The following is a 16,048-nucleotide window of genomic DNA, read 5'->3' as shown; positions in this document are numbered from 1 at the left end:
AAAAGGGGATTTGGCATTGTAGGGTGAAAGCTGAAGTCAGAGGGAGCTGCTCCCATGAGGAGAAACTGGGAAGGCAGAAACCTTCCAGGATAAGGATAACCATTCCAGGATAAGGATAAACCTTCCAGGTTAAGGACAAACCTTCCAGGTTAAGGACAAACCTTCCAGGATAAGGATAAACCTTCCAGGATAAGGATAAACCTTCCAGGATAAGGACAAACCTTCCAGGTTAAGGACAAACCTTCCAGGTTAAGGACAAACCTTCCAGGATAAGGATAAACCTTCCAGGATAAGGACAAACCTTCCAGGTTAAGGACAAACCTTCCAGGTTAAGGACAAACCTTCCAGGACAAGGCAGAGAGAGCTGGTGGAGCTGTGGGCAGAGCAGGGCCCGGCAGGATCAGGGCATCTCCCACTGCAGAGGAGCAGAGCAGCCCGAGGTGAGCAGTTCCCAGCCCAGGGGTGTTCACAGTCTGAATTCCTGACACCCAGGACATGGTGAAGGGAGGAATGGAGCCAATTGTGGGTCCCCACCATCACCTGGCTGATGTTTAATATTTAAGGCTTTAAAAGAGGAGGGCACTGGGCAGGAGCAGCACTGACAGAGGAGGGAGCAGAGTCCCCAGTGATGGACTCTGTGCATCCCCCGTGACTTCTGTTCAGAGAGATCCCAGCAAATGAGCTCAGACTGAAAAAAACAATCTGGATTGATGCTCTCCAGTTGATTCTCAAGCCCTAATTGCTCCTTCTCTCCACTTTCTGCTCGGTTTTGTGGCAGTCAAGGATGGCAGAGCGTGATCAGAAGCAAAATAATGCCTGGCTTGGGTTTTCCTGTTGCAATTTCATTTCCTTGAGGACCAAACCTTCTGTTTTATCCCTGTCTGACAGAGGGGAGTGGAGGGCTGGGGAGAGGAGGTCACCCAGCCAAATGATGGAGCAGCCAAAAATGAAAGCAAGGTCTGCTCCTGATGGAGAGGAATTGGTCAGACAGGAGCATTGTGTTTTCTCCAGGATGGAAAATCTGTGTCAGGAATTGGCCTTTTTGCCCATCAGAAAACGAAGGGTGTTTGGTAAAGACACAAAGTGTTGGTCCAGAGGTGACTGGAGTCACTGGAATTCTTTCCATGGGAGCAAATCTTTGTTTAGCAGTGGTTGGAAACAGGCAGGATCACACCCCAGGAACTGTTTCCCATCTCCAGCTCTGCCATAAATGCTCCTCACTTCGAGCACAATCAGCTGTTGGATTCCCATATGGAAAACAGTCCCTGCTGGTGATGAAGAGGTGCAAGACTCCCATTTTTTAACTCTGTGATCTCTATATATCCCCAAATTCTTTCAGTAGGTCAACTGACTCCTGTTTGGAGGAGGAGGAGACAAGGAAAAAAAAAAAATGGAGGTAAATCGCAGCAACAAAAAAAGTGAAAAAGAGAGGAAGCAGAAGGTATTTACTTCTCACCTGCTCCAAATTACCCTGCAGCAGAAAGCAGGGAGAGGAGTGGGATGGTGCAGGAACAAAAGGCTTTTCTGCCTCCAAACCCACCAAGGTTCTGCCTTTCTCAGGAGTTTGGTTTCAGCAGCCAGACACATCCCTGGGAAGGGTCTGGGGGCTTTTTTTTTGCTCCCTAATGACACTCAGGCTTTGTCCCCTGGCCGGACAGCTTTTTCCTTGCAGGGCTAAAGTTACAGTTTGCAGCAGAACTCGTTCCATATTGGCGTTTGATCCTGGGAGAAGGGGGGGAAAGTCTGGTCAATGCGGTTCTCATTAGCCAAAAAAGCTGTAACATGCTGGAGTCATTAGTAGTTTGTTGATTGAGTTAACCGTGCAAGGCGGGCTGCAATTGATCATCTGCGTTCTCATTAAATATGCCGCAGTCTCGGGGAGGTTGTTGGGAAGGCAGGCAGGAGGAATCTTGGTTCCAGCCCAGAGCACCAGTTTTAAAAATCTCCTTTGACTCCAGGCTCCGAGTGTATAATTAATATCAGGGATGGGACCGAGGTGCGACATTAAAATAATCTTTGACTGGAGCGTTACTGCGCAGGGCCGCGTTTCAGCTTGAAACGAGGAGGCTGAAACTTGAATCCAAATCTAAACTTTCTTAGTGCTGCGAGAGGAGAGGGAAGTGGCCAGGGGTGTGTGGCTGCAGGATTTCCACTTGGCCCTGTCTAGGAGGGATTTGAAGGAAGGAAGCGTCGCTGCGCTTCATTTGGAGATAATGAGGTCTAATAAACCTTAACCAAAAGTCAAATTCGCTTCATCTTTGCCTTGCCCATGAGCGAGTCAATAAGTGAAAAAGATCTATATATACAGAGAGGTGATGGAATTTCACTTTCAAGAAATGGGCAAACAGGAGTTGCTGAAGAGGGTTACCTTGAAAATATATCATGATCACTTTAAACCTTGTCTATGTCTTTCAGCTTTTGAAATGCTGAAGATCACATCTTGAGGGAATTTGTTGGAGCCTTTGAAGTATTTTTATGTTAGGCCCCTATGGCAGAAGATTGTACAGATCAAGAAAGTACCGAGTAGATTTATTCACAGAAAATGCATTTAAATTACCCAGCTATACGGGCTCGCATTCTTCATTTATAGCCTGGTGTCTGGGCTCTCAAATCCTCCCAAGAATTGAGGTCAGAGAATTGGAAAATGAGCTTCTGTACACCATCCTCCTGGCCTTTCGGATGTAATGGAGTCTGCACTGTGTAGTAAATTGGACGGAATTCAGAGAAGAGCAACAAAAACAATTAAGGGAGGAGAGGAACTGACTTACATGGAAAGATTAAAGCGTTACAAATTTGTGGCTTGGTGGAGCAGAGACTACTGCGAGTCGTTGGAAGTTTCTGGAGACAGGAATGCGGCCTCAGGATCCCTGCTCTTGTCTGAACATGGTTTTGTTTGTGTGTTTGTTTTAAAGGAAAAAAAATCTTTTTCCGAGCAATATCCTCATCTGGTGTAACTTACCCCCAGTGCCAGTGAAAACAATGGAGCCGGGGGAGCTGGGCCGAATTATACTGTCTAAAAATGTGGCCCTTGCACTCCTTTAAAACTGGCACAGCAGGGGTGGAAGTGGTAGTTCGGGGAGGCAACTGGTGTTTTAACTCCTGCAAAGAAATTCCTGGTGTGTCCAGAGCTCAGGGGGGTTAAATGTGGAAGGTTTTTGGACATCTCCCTTCTATAGCACCCCTGCAAAGAGCCAGCCAGCTTAAAATGTTCAATTCCTCGGCTGAATAGTGGCAAATAATGGGCAGAGAGGGCATTTCTGTCACCTTGGCTCTGGCAGAAATACAGGAACCAGCAGAGAAAACCTGAAGCAGCCCCAGAAAATTTGGGGTGTTGCCACGGGAAGTTCTGAGGGGCTGCAGGTGTAACCAGAGGAGCAGCCCATGAGCACCCCAGGGTGCTGAGGGGTTGGGGTGGGCACAGCAGCTCAGGGTCCCAGCCCCAGGAATAAGTTCTGTCCTCCCTGAGATGATGAAGGTGGTGGCAGCTCTGCAGACACAAGTGTGGATTGTTCCCCGTCTGCAGGGATTGAGTTATGGGGAGGCTGAGCAATAAAAAAACCTGGGCTGGCTCAGAGGAGGATGAAGTGTGAAGCCCTTTGGAGTGTGAAACAGCCTCAGGAGGGAAGTGATGCAGGCCCTGGTGCTCGGGAAGTGGGGCTTGTCCTGAGGATGGGGCCAGATTGAAGTGAGAGGTTAATTCCTGGCTCCCTCTCCTGCTCCCTGTTCCAGCTGGGCAGGAGGGATCCCGTCCCTGCTGTGCTTGGCTGCACGGGCAGCTGGGGAGATGCCACCTCTCCCATAAGTGACGGCTTTATGGGATGGGTGAGGCTGCCAGGGAGCAGAAGGAGGAGATAGAAAGGTGGCAGCAGCTGCTGTGTGGAAGTTGCTACAAATATCTGCTTCCTTTGTAAGTCGTGGTCTTCGCTGGGGGCTGAAAGGGGCCAAATCTCATAATTAGGATTAATTTTGAGTGTTATCAGTTGCACCAAAACAGAAAAAACCCTAAAGGGCCTGTGGAGATTGGGTTGCCATTGCCTCAATCTTGATTTCTCTGGGCCAGGAGTGGGGAGCAGTGAGTGCCCCATTCCTGCTCATCCCAGTTCAGTGGGTGAGAGGAGGGAGCAGTGAGTGCCCCATTTCCCATCCCAGCACAGCCCTGCTCTGTGGGTGGAAGAAAGGAACAGTGAGTTCCACATTCATCATCCCAGCTCAATCAGTGAGCAGGAGGGAGCAGTAAATGCCCCATTCCTGCTCATCCCAGTTCAAAGGGCGAGAAGAGGGAGCAGTCACTGCCCTAATCCTCATCCCAGTTCAGTGGGTGAGAGGAGGGAGCAGTCACTGCCCCATTCCCCATCCCAGCCCAGTGGGTGAGAGGAGGGAGCAGTGGATGCCCCATTCTCCATCCCAGCACTGCCCAGTTCAATGAGTGAAAGGAAGGAGCAGTGAGTGCCTCATTCCCCATCCCAGCCCAGTGGGTGAGCAGGAGGGAGCAGCAAACGTCCCCCTCCCGAGAGGAGTGTTTGCAGAGCAGGGATTTGGAGTGTGAGAAGGAGGAGGCAGACAGGAATACCGAATGTGGACTGAGGATGCCGGGGGAATTGTTTCCATAGAAACCCAGCCATGGAGGCTCACACTGCTCCCCCGTCTCAGACTTACAAATTCATCTGATTGCCTTCATGGTCAACAGAGTGCCTGGAGAGGAGGTGGCTGATGAGGGGAACTCGAGTTTGCTGCAGGTGTGGGAGCTCCGTGCCAGATTCCCTGTCTGGGGGAGCTCAGAGTGGCTCCTGGGCTGGATGTGCTGCAGCAAACCAGGATTAACTCCTGGGCACTGCATGGTGCCCTCCTGGTGTCTAACAGAGGGAACCAGGCCTTGTTTTTTTTTTAGTTTTATGAAGAAAAAAAAAATTAAAAATGGTTTTCATTTGTTTCTTGCTGCATTGTTCTCCCACCTTTGCTGGCCAGGCCTTTTGCAGACATCACCATCCCTGCCTGTAAATCCACAGCGTCCAGAAATGCCTCAGGAAATGTTCTGAAATGTCCTCCCTGGAAGAACAAGCCTCTCCTTGCCAGAGCTTATGAGGGGCCCTGAGAGCCTGTTCCCTTCATTTGTTCCTGGAAAGATTTTTTCTTGGAAAATCCGAGATGTTTGGGACTGATTCGTGTTCCTCCAGCCCCTTCAAAGAAACCAAAACCTACAAGAGCTCCCAAAAACCCCCAAATTCAACACCCATCAAAGTCTGTGTGGGAGAAGAGGCTGAAGGAGGTCAGAGAACCCCAAATGAAACGTGGAGGTGCCAAGGTTTAGTGCAAATGTGGGTTGGGCTCCTCTGATCATCTCCTGCAGTTTAATTTGGCCTCAGCTGGTCAGGGCTGATTTTTTCATCTTTTATCTTCTTTTTAGAAGAAACTTTGGGTGTGGAGGGGAGAGGAGAGCAGGAAGTGGAGATTTGGACAATTTTTGGACATGATTTGCCCACTGTCCTGTTCTCCAACAAATGGAGAAAACAGAAATTGATGTGATGTTATTTTTCTGGGGAAAAGAAAATAAAGGCTGAAATTCTGAAGGAAATGGCTCCAATTTCTCCTCCTGCTTTCTCCAGCCTCTTAAAAAGTTGCTGGAGACCCTGAAAGCCTTAAAAGTAACCCAGCTCTGGGCTGGTCTCTTGATAAGCACAGATAATGCTCCTGCAGCTCCGAGAGGAAAAACATCTGAGGTTTAGGAAGGGTCAGCCAGGAATGACAGCTGCAAAATACGCAGGGAAATCAGAGAGCTGCAGGGTTCCACCCAGGAGAGAGGAGAGCCCCAAACCAGGATTTGCAGGAGGAGATGCCCAGAGAGGAGAATTTTCCCTCTCAGGTTTGTGTGAGTCCAGAGTTAACCCCGAGCCACGTTTCACTTGCTCAGTTTTGGAAATGTTCTCCCTCCGACTCAGGGCTGAGATTGTTCTTCCAGGGCTCCTCAGCTCCCTCTTTTTGTGAGGAATTGAGCAATATTTGATATTTTTCTTAAGGATCTGGATTGTGGGGTGAGAGGGGAGTGTGTCTGTAGCCTTGAGGCGCCCTAATTTCAGCTGGAACCTCTGCCTGGTGCTAAAATTAAAATTTTGGCTTGAACAGAGTTAATTTTCCTCCTAGAAGCCAGCACGGGGCTGTGGTTTGGATTTGTGCTGACAACAGTGCTGATAGCACAGGGGCGTTTCAGTTCCAGCTGGGCAGGGTTTGCACAGAGCCTTTTCTTGCACAGGGGGCTGGGAGGGGACACAGCCAGGACAAGTGACCCTGACTGGCCACAGGGATGTCCCAGACCAGGCTCAACATAAAAAACCCCTGAGCAGCCACTCTGGATTTCCCCAAAACTCTGGATTGCCCCCAAACCTTTTCTCTCAGTGCAAATATCTGCTCTGTCACTGTTGGAAGGAGAAAATTCTTCATTTACTGATTTTTTTTCTCCTATGAATTAGTGAGGAGAGCAGCTTGGCCCAACTTTTGTCAAGCTTTTAATCTGGGCTGATTTTTTTCTGAGCTGCCCCTGCACATGGAATGGAATTGGTGCCATTCCCCATGTCCCTCACCCACCTCCAAAGCTGCTTCCTTCGATTGTCTTTGTGGAATTATTCCTTGACTTTTATCTGAAATCCATTGGTAATGGTTATTTAAGCTTTTTTTTCCTCTGCTCTCTGGTTGTTTTAATTTCAGGGAGTCCATCGAGGAGTTTAGGTCTGTATTAGTTATCATATTGATGGATCAGCCAAGCAAAGAGCATTTGGAAATGCAGATATTCCTGTTCCATTGACCTGTGATATTTGAAGGATCAGGCTCTGGATGCCATTAGCAGTTGGAGCATCCATAAACATTCCCAGGTTTCCATTTGGGTTTGGGATATTTTGAGAAGGAGATATTTTTTTTGTTTCCATTAATCCATCCAAGGGCATTAATTGCTTCGTTTGCCATTTATTTAACATTTTCCCGTAAAGGGCTGTTGGGTTATTTTGTGCTCAGCAGACTCAGGGCTCTGCTCCTCCTAAATCAACCCCACTGGTGCCAGATTTGGGGGGAAATAAATCCCACTGGAGGCACAAACAGCATCAATACTTTTATTGTGAGTCTGCTTGGGGTTGATACAAGGAAAAAGAAGAAACTGTGGCTGAAATTTGCCTCCCATGCTCAGGTGTGCTCCCAGTTCAGTCTGTGAGGGGTTTTTGATGGAGATTGGGATTTCCCCACTGCTTCACCCAGACTTCTTTCAGATGTTACTCTGCTAAAAGAAGTAGAAACTGGGTAAAACTTGGTGTCTTGGTGCTGTGTGACCCAAGGAGACCTGTCCAGTCTTTAATTCTTGTGTGGAATCAATATTTACACCCTCTCCGGGCGTGTTTGGAGGGTAAATTCACTCCAGTGTGGAAATCACTTTATGATCCTTGAATAAAAAAAACCACAAAATGCACCAGCACAGGCTGTGGGAGGGGTAAAGAACATTCTCCTCTTTAAAATTCCCTGGGCCTCTGGGGCCTCTGCCACAGCTCCCCTCCAGAGCCCTGGACACTGCACCAGGAGTTAGACCTGCTCCTCGGGCACAGAATTAATCTGGATTACTCTTACAAAACCCATCTCAAGTGAAACTTTTGCCGATATTTTTTCCCAGAAGATCCTTCTCTTTCAGTCCAGAATTTTATCAGCGATTCTTATGCTAACAGGGGTCAGGAGATGAGATGTTTCTCACGTTACACTTGAAGCTTCTCATGAATAATGGCCTGGATCACCTCCATTGTCTGCCCAAAACATAAGCGAGCAGACATAAGGCCAGGGGAGAAATTTAAAGGGTGCTGAATGAGCCAGCAGGATGGAGCAAGAGCTGAGATAGTCGGGGAGTGAAACAAATACAAGGTGGAGCAGATGGTTATTTGGGGGGATATCCCAGCAGATTAAGCACCAGCACTGCAGAATGAGGCAAAACTCTGGTTCAAAAGTCCCCTGAAATGTTCAGAGCGAGATTAACGGAGCACAGACTGAACATCACTGCAGCCAAAATAAATCAGAGGTCATTATTCCCCCAGTGAATTTTCTTAAGTGTTAAGTAGAGCACATCAGGCTTTTCACAGGAGTCTGAGGGGGGCTGCCATGCTTAGGACCATCACTTGCTCCTCTGCAAGGGCAATCTGTCCACTTGAAAACAAATTTTTTATTGTCCTTCTCTCCTTTCCTCTAATTATTTTCTCTGCCCTTTTTGTTCTCACATATCTCTGTGTGTGTGTGCATTGTGTTTAAAAAAAAAAAAAAAAAAAAAGAAATAGGTGCAGTTTGGGCAGGATGAGAATCCCCAAAAATACGTGACACTGGAAATTCCCATCGTGGAAATTTTAGTTCCCCCCAGGCCCTTCAATCTTTTCCTTCAGCGAGGCTGCAGCTGCCATCTGATTTGTATTTATATATGCTCTTTATAGATATTAATGCAATAACAGATTAAACCTAAAGTAACTGTTGCTACACAGAGACATCTCAGGGGTCTGATCTTGCAAACATTAATGCCTCTGAATAACTTTAATCTCGTGCATTGTGTATTTGAATTTAATGGGGACTCTTGCATGCCAAAGTTTCTCACATTTGCGAATGTTTGCTGCAACTTCAGACTTCCCCCATATGTTGATGTCAATTTGTTTTTGCAACCTCAATACGGTTTAGAAACCTCAGCCCCTGATCACGGTTGGTGGATGGCTGTTTTTTCCACTTCTGCTGCATTCATTGGGCCAGAATTCCAATGGGGAAAATGGGATGAATGGGAAAAAATGGGAAAAACCTTCAGTGCTGATCCCACCGACTCAGACCAGGCTGGATTTCCCTCTCAAGGGCTTCTCCAGGCGTTTTTATTTTCAGCAAACCTGCAGGTAATGAGAGTCATGATGTGGTGATGCTGTTTCTTCCCAAACCTCTTTCTGAAGGTGAATTTCCTGCAGGAAACTGGATTGGAAAATTTGGAAAAGAGCCCAGTGGTGCTGGATAAATCCCTGGATTGTCCAGGACACAAGGGAGGAGCATCCAGCTTGCCCAGGGCACTTGGTCTCTGCTCCCCTGGAAGGGCTCAAGGTGAACACAAGAGTTCAGATCCTCTCTTGGATCATCCATTCTGTGTTTTTAGATAACAAAAGCCCTTTCGAGAATATTATTTTAGTTGTATTTGTACAAAATATAAGGGTTTGATAAAAAACCTTAAATGGGGTTGATCAGTTGGTCTCTGCTCCCCGTGGAGAGGCTCAAGGTGAACACAGGAGTTCAGATCCTCCCTTGGATCATCCATTCTGTGTTTTTAGATTACAAAAACTCTTTAGAGAATAATATTTTCATTATATTTGTACTAAATAGAAAGTTTTGATAATAAAACCTTGAATGGGGTTGATCAGTTGGTCTCTGCTCCACTTGGAAGGGCTGAAGGTGAACACAAGTTCAGACCCTCTCTTTGATCATCCATTCTGTGTTTTTAGCTTACAAGAACTCTCTAAAAAATATTATTTTTCTTATATTTTCTACTAAATATAAGATTTTGATAATAAAACCTTGAATGGGGTTGATCAGTTGGTCTCTGCTCCACTTGGAAGGGCTCAAGGTCACTACACGAGTTCAGACCCTCTCTTGGATCATCCATTCTGTGTTTCTAGATTGCAAGAACTCTTTAAAGGATAATATTTTCATTATATTTTTACTAAATATAAGGGTTTGATAAAAAAAACTTAAATGGGAATATTTTGAGGGGCAACCAAAAACCTTGACCTCTCCTAGAGAGGTGCAGAAGCTCCTGCACAGCCTCCAATGAGCCCAAAGGATTTAAATCCCTCACGCTCTGCCTCTGAAGCTCTGAACCCCACCCAGAGCACACCCAGCCTGTTGTACTCCAGAGCTGAAGAGCAGTGCTCACCTCAGAGCCCAATAATAATGGTAATTTTACAGCCCAATGTCAGGGTAATAAACTCTTCCACCGGGCGACTGCTGTGACCACCAGGAAAGTTTTATTTCTCCAGGTTCAACAGTTTCCCTGTGACTAATGTACCCTTGGAGGAGAGGTGACTTCCCTCCACCAGGAGCACTGACACGGCTGTGTTTGCAGCCAAGGCTCACTAAGCACTGGCATCAATCTGATAAGCATCTGATAGAGCCCAATTATGCCATTCCTCAGCTTTGGAGGGAATAAAATTTATTTTCTGGCCCGCAGGAACGCGAATGGATTGGGTTCATTCCTGTAGCCTGGCGTTATTTAAGATTAAGCTGCTCGTTGTGAGAGTTATCACCACACCTGCCAAGAGCAAATCTATCTGTGTGTCGTTTTTAAAATCGTAGGAGAGGGAGGAGAACAATGAGAGGCTGAGAACCAAGGTGACAAACAGAAGGAAATCATTAGACACTCGAATTAATGAGATATTTGCTTAATTAGCACCAATAACGTTGTCCATGAGCACTTTCTCCCAAGATCACACTCCTGGGGAATTCAAGGAATTCAAACACAAAGTTGTGTGGGACAGTTAAAACACCAGCCAAGGCTTTGGAGATTTATTATTTTCAAATGTCAGAGGAAATCCAAAACTTTTATCAGTTTTTGGCTGCCACAGCCCTGTAGGAAATCCTGATGTTGCTCATCCAAGGGCTGCACACTTGGAGAGGTCGAGAGGTAAATATGTAAAAATTAGGAATGAATGCTGCTGGTCAGTCAGAACCTCTGGGAAGGGAAGGGAAGGGAAGGGAAGGGAAGGGAAGGGAAGGGAAGGGAAGGGAAGGGAAGGGAAGGGAAGGGAAGGGAAGGGAAGGGAAGGGAAGGGAAGGGAAGGGAAGGGAAGGGAAGGGAAGGGAAGGGAAGGGAAGGGAAGGGAAGGGGGCAAGCCCAGAGATGGAATGGACATCCATACTTTAGAAATCAGTTCCTTGGAAGTGTTTCACTTGCTTAGGGAAACTCCCTCAATAATTTTTTCATCCAAACTCATGAGTACAGTGTCAGCCCTAAGTGTGTAATGCCCAGGATTTAAAATTTCAGCAGCTGGAAGATGCAGATAAAGGCCCAGAGGCTGATTGGGGATTTTTGTGTGTTTTTAAGTGGAGCCCTTCATTCTGAAAATCTTTATAGCATCTCTAAGCACAACTCTTGAAAGAAAAAAAAGTAAAAACAGTCTTTTTAAAACCAAGTTGGCACAGTGAAATATTTTTTGTTAATTAAATGAGTGAGGGCACGGTGCTGATGAGGGAACAGGAGCTAACTGCTGCTGCCTGGCTGCTGATGGACTCTGAGGGTTGTGCAGGCTGCTGGTTCTTGCTCTCAGCTCTGGAGAATCCTCCAAATTTCATCCTGCTCAGTTTTCCACACCTCTGGAAGGAGAAATAAATCCATTGGATTATCGCCCACCCCGAGCCGTGTGGCTCTGAGTAGAGACCTGAGCAGGGAGATTGAGGGAGGGCAATTAATAAATGAATAAACTCCTTTCTGTGCCCCTCCCTGCCCTTAAATGTGTCCTTACCCCCCTCCAGATGGGCCTGAGGAGCTGAGCTTGTCCTGGGACAGCCCAGGAGAGGCTGATCCAGGCTGGGAGCGGCATTTTGGGATAACTGAGAGCAGAAATACCCCCCAGAGATCAGAGATCAGAGATCAGACTGGCACAGTCCCTTCAGACCCAGCAGGAAAAACAAACCTGGGAGCTGCCAAAATCTGTGGATGTGATTCCATCGTTTCATCAGAGGGTGAGGGCAGGCTGTGGAGAGACCCCAGACCAAAACTTCAGGGATTATTTTATTTATTTCATGGCACAGTGAGGGATGGGAAGCTGGGATCGCCCTCACCCCACCCTGGACTGTGACTCCTCAATCTGTTGTCATTTGAGTGGCACAACATTGTCCTTTTCAAAGGACATTTGAGATGCCTAGAAAATACAGAATTATCCTAATACATGCCCCTCCTTTTATTAAAAACTTAAACCTCTTCCAGCCTTGCAATTCCATGCACATCCTCCAAATATTTCAGCACCTGGATGATGCTGAAGGTCCCTTTCAACCCAACCCACCCTTTAATCCTCTGACCTCACCCACCTTCATGTTTTCCCTCTCATTTCCTCATCTACCTTTCAAGAATATTCTGCTGGTGCTTAATTTCTCATTATCAGATAATGATTTGCAAAAGGCAGACACTGAGATGCTTTTCTTTGGGTGGAAAGGGCTGATTGCAGCAGCTCTGGATGTGGAGGGAGCCGAGGTTGGGTTCCCAGGTGAGGAGGCACCAGGGACATTTTACAGGTGCAGGATGAGGAGCAGAGCCCTTGTTGCATTGATTTCTCTAATGCTGACCCCTAATTGTTGGATTAATCATGGCCAGGAGCACCAGGAGCACGCAGAAAGTGTCTTTTTAGTGGGGGAAAAAAAGCAAAGGAATAATGACTATTGCAATGCTGGGATTGCACCTTGGCAGATGAATTCCCAGAAATGAACAGGACAAAGGGCTGGGCCCCAAAGCTTGGGTTTGGTCCATGGCTTTGGGCAGTCCAGGGGGGATTTTTCGGTTTTGGGCAGTCCAGGGGGAGATTTTTTGGCTTTGGGAAGTCCAGGGGGAGCATTTTTCGCTTTGGGCTGTCTGGGTGGGGATTTTCTTTCTTTGGGCTGTCCAGGTGAGGAGGTTTTGGCTTTGGTTAGTCCAGGGGGAGATTTTTTGGCTTTGGTCAGTTCAGGTGGGGAGTTTTTTGGCTTTGGGCAGTTCAGGTAGGGAGTTTTTTGCCTTGGGCAGTCCAGTGGGGATTTTTTTTTTTTTTTTTTTTTTTTTTGCTTTGAGCAGCCCAGGTGAGAATTTTTTGGCTTTGGTTAGACCAGGGGGAGATTTTTTGGCCTTGGTCAGTTCAGGTGGGGAGTTTTTTGGCTTTGGGCAGTCCAGGGAGAGTATTTTTTGCTTTGGGCAGTCCAGGTGGGGATTTTTTGGCTCTGGGCAGTCCAGGTGAGGAGTTTTTTGGCTTTGGACATTCCAAGTAGGGAGTTTTTTGCCTTTGGGCAGTCCAGGTGAGGTTTTTTTGCCTTTGGGCTGTCTGAGTGGGGATTTTTTGCCAGTCTGTCCAGAGACAAGGAGGGGCCTGGCTCTGCTGGCAGTTTTTGCAGACAGATGCTTCACCGGGAGCCCAGATGCTGCCTGTGCCCCAGCCCTGAGTGAGACAAACAGTCAGAGAATCCTTCTCTTCATCAGATTCATTTGCAGTGATCACTCCCCAAGCTCCTTTGAGGGAGAGGAAGAAAAGGAGCCTGAGAAACCCTCCTGAAAGCTTGTCCAAACCTATTTAAGAAGCAAAAAAAAAAAGAGAAAATATCAGTGTGTGAGTCTGTCTGCAGCTAGAGCAGAGGGAGGCAGATGCAGGCAGGGCTGCCCGTGCCTTGTGAAGCTCTGCGAGCTCCTGGAAGGCAGCCAGGGCTGAAATCATGGCTGGAGGCTGCAGCCCCCTTTTCTCCCCTCTGCCTGGGCTGCTCACAGACAGGACATTGGTACTTTATTGAGCACAGCCTGTGCCTTGCAGGGGACAGGAGATGGAGATCCCCAGGCTGTGGGAATCCTGTGTCAGCACAGGAACAGCCCCCCAGCCCTGGGATTGCAGACACCTCCCTGTGTGGGGCTGCTGACACCCTAAAACCACTCAGGGTTGTTTTCCTGCAGGCCAGGAGAGGTGGTGGGGTCATTCCTTGGACGTCACTGAGGTGGGAATGCTGCCCCTGAGCTCCCAAACTGCTCCTCCAAAACATTGTGGGGCCCTGACACAGCTCCAGTTGTGTCTTTGTGTCCCTCCAGAGACAGGATGAGCTGTGCTGATGTGCAATATCAATATTTTGCATATTCAAACCCCCTTCCAGCCTCACCACTCCTCATCCCAGATTTCATTTTTTCCCAGATTTCTTTAGGCTGCACCCAGCTCTCCTGTTTTATTGCAGAGGGATTGTCTCTGCTTCGACATGATTTATTTATTTATCGTTCTTTGTCTGGGCACCTCACACTGTGCTTGAGTTGCAGTTATTTTGCAAGTCAGCTCATGGGCACTGTCCTGTCCCTCTGGTGTTGTCCTGGAGTTTTCTGTTCCCATCCTGGTGCTCAGCCTGTGCCTGGCTCCCTGTGTGTGCCATGGACGGGCACATTCAGCTGCAGCATTCACAAGGGTTTCTCTTTCTTTCTTTCTTTCTTTCTTTCTTTCTTTCTTTCTTTCTTTCTTTCTTTCTTTCCTTCCTTCCTTCCTTCCTTCCTTCCTTCCTTCCTTCCGAGGCTGCTGAAATTTGAAATTGCTGAAATCTGATCATAGAAGACATCAAGAGGCAGAGCCAGAAACGATCCTTCAAGGACACTCTTTGATATCTGGGGAAGTGAACCTTGAAAACCTCCCTTGTTTCCTGTTGTTCCATCCCTTGTTTTCTCTCATAAAGTTTTTTTTTCCTCTTTTTTTCTGAAGACTTCCAAAGTACACAACCTCCCTGGAAGTCGATTGCTCCCAAAAGAAGGTCTTTCTGTAGGTTTTGACCCAGGTCCATCTCCCATCCCAGCTGCAGCTCCTTTTCCTTTGAGGTGAAGCCAAAGACGCAGAAATTTGTGTCAGTGCTGGAGGTTAAAGAATTATCCGAGCCAGAGGAAGGGCTGGGCTTGGTGGGGACACTTCACCTCCAGTTTCCTGTCCAGGATGACACAGGGGATCCTTCTGGAGCCAAGATTTGTCTCTCACCACTGGTGATCCCCTCTTGTCTCCTCCAAATCACTCCTTCCTCCCATGCTGGTGAAGCCCCTTGGTTTGAGCTCATTTCTCAGAGAAGGTATTTTATAAACTGGGCATTTTAAGGCACACACACAAAAAAGGATTTTTTTTTTCCTTTCAAGAGGAAAAAAAATTCACAAATTACCTCCTTTTAATCACGCCTGTGTTCTGGTGAGCTGCTCTTTTCCTTTGCCTGTATCTCTGTGCTTCTCCAAACAATCCCCCCAGCGCCTGCAGGAAGGGAACTGCAACGTGCTCCCTCCTGCAAAACCTCCCTCATTCTGTTGTCATCGATCCAAAATCTCTTCTGCCAGTTCCCCGACGTGAGGTCACCCTAATTTCATCCCAGGGCTGCTGGTACAGTGTTTTTTTTTATGGTGTGTGTGTGTGTCCTGCCTGTCCTCACCCCCTCCCAGGCTGGTTTTGTTGGAGGTTCAGTCGCTCCATCCTCATGGTGGGACCTGGGGATGAGGTGGGTGAGTTCTGGTTTTACCCTGGGACACCCCAGGAAAAACAGGCTCCTCTTTTTGCAGTGCCTGCCTAGAAAACACTCACTCAGCAGCAAAAAAATACCTGTCTGTAGGAGAGACTGTGCTGCTCCTGTGCTGCTTTTAATAAAAAAGAAAAACCCCTCCCAGTGTGATTTGTGCTCTGAGCAGGGCTCGGGGTGACACCGAGCCTCGTCCAACATGGCCACAAAGTCCCCCCAAAATCTCACCAGGAGGATGAAAATGTTCTTTTCTCTCCCTTTCTGGTCACGTTTTAGCACTGGAGTTACTCAGCGAATTAATAGGTATAGAAATGCAAAGCTCTTTTCTTATTACACGCCATCGATCTGATTGCAGTGTCATTAATTGAAAGACTCGGGAAATGTGATGGATGGTTCAGTTCAGGATTCCACATTCGTTTTGGCATAGCCCTGCAGGAGAAAAGCTGCATGAAGCTGATTGAAGGGCTCTTTTTTGTCTGACATGAATTATTCTTTCATTGTCAAACCTTGTAACAGCATTCAGACATAGGGAGATTTACAATGTGAAATCCTAAATGGGGTCTATTCTTAAAATAAAATTGGAAAAAAAGAAAAAAAAAGAGAGCGGGAGCTTTATCTTGCAAGGTTGAAAATAGCTATGTTTAAAAAAAATAATAAAAAAAGACAACCCCACAACTATTCCTCCAAATTAAATATCTTCTGCAAAACCCAAGGGGCTGATGTTTCTCACTTAATTTTAAATTATTCCGATGGTGAAGGGGCCTTAAAAATGAATAAAACAATCGCTTTAATTCACATTAACAGTTGTCAACATTTTTATTAC

General features: G+C 47.0%; 2 long non-coding RNA genes across 2 annotated transcripts in view; one reads left to right on the top strand and one right to left on the bottom strand.

Moving 5' to 3' along the window:
* The window catches only part of LOC310918940, a 69,177-nt gene that overhangs the window by 13,838 nt on the left and 39,291 nt on the right, over positions 1 to 16,048 (top strand). The window lies entirely within an intron of this gene.
* On the bottom strand, positions 25 to 498 carry LOC310919010. Its single transcript, XR_014591776.1, has 3 exons — positions 342 to 498; positions 162 to 201; positions 25 to 81 (listed from the first exon to the last, which is right to left on the bottom strand). It is a non-coding gene; the product is annotated as an uncharacterized lncRNA (long non-coding RNA).

The sequence above is a fragment of the Zosterops lateralis genome (genome assembly GCF_965231275.1).
Source record: "Zosterops lateralis genome assembly, chromosome: 25".
Taxonomy (NCBI): domain Eukaryota; kingdom Metazoa; phylum Chordata; class Aves; order Passeriformes; family Zosteropidae; genus Zosterops; species Zosterops lateralis.
Note: the sequence above shows the minus strand (reverse complement) of the source record. Positions and strands in the feature narration are given on the sequence as shown.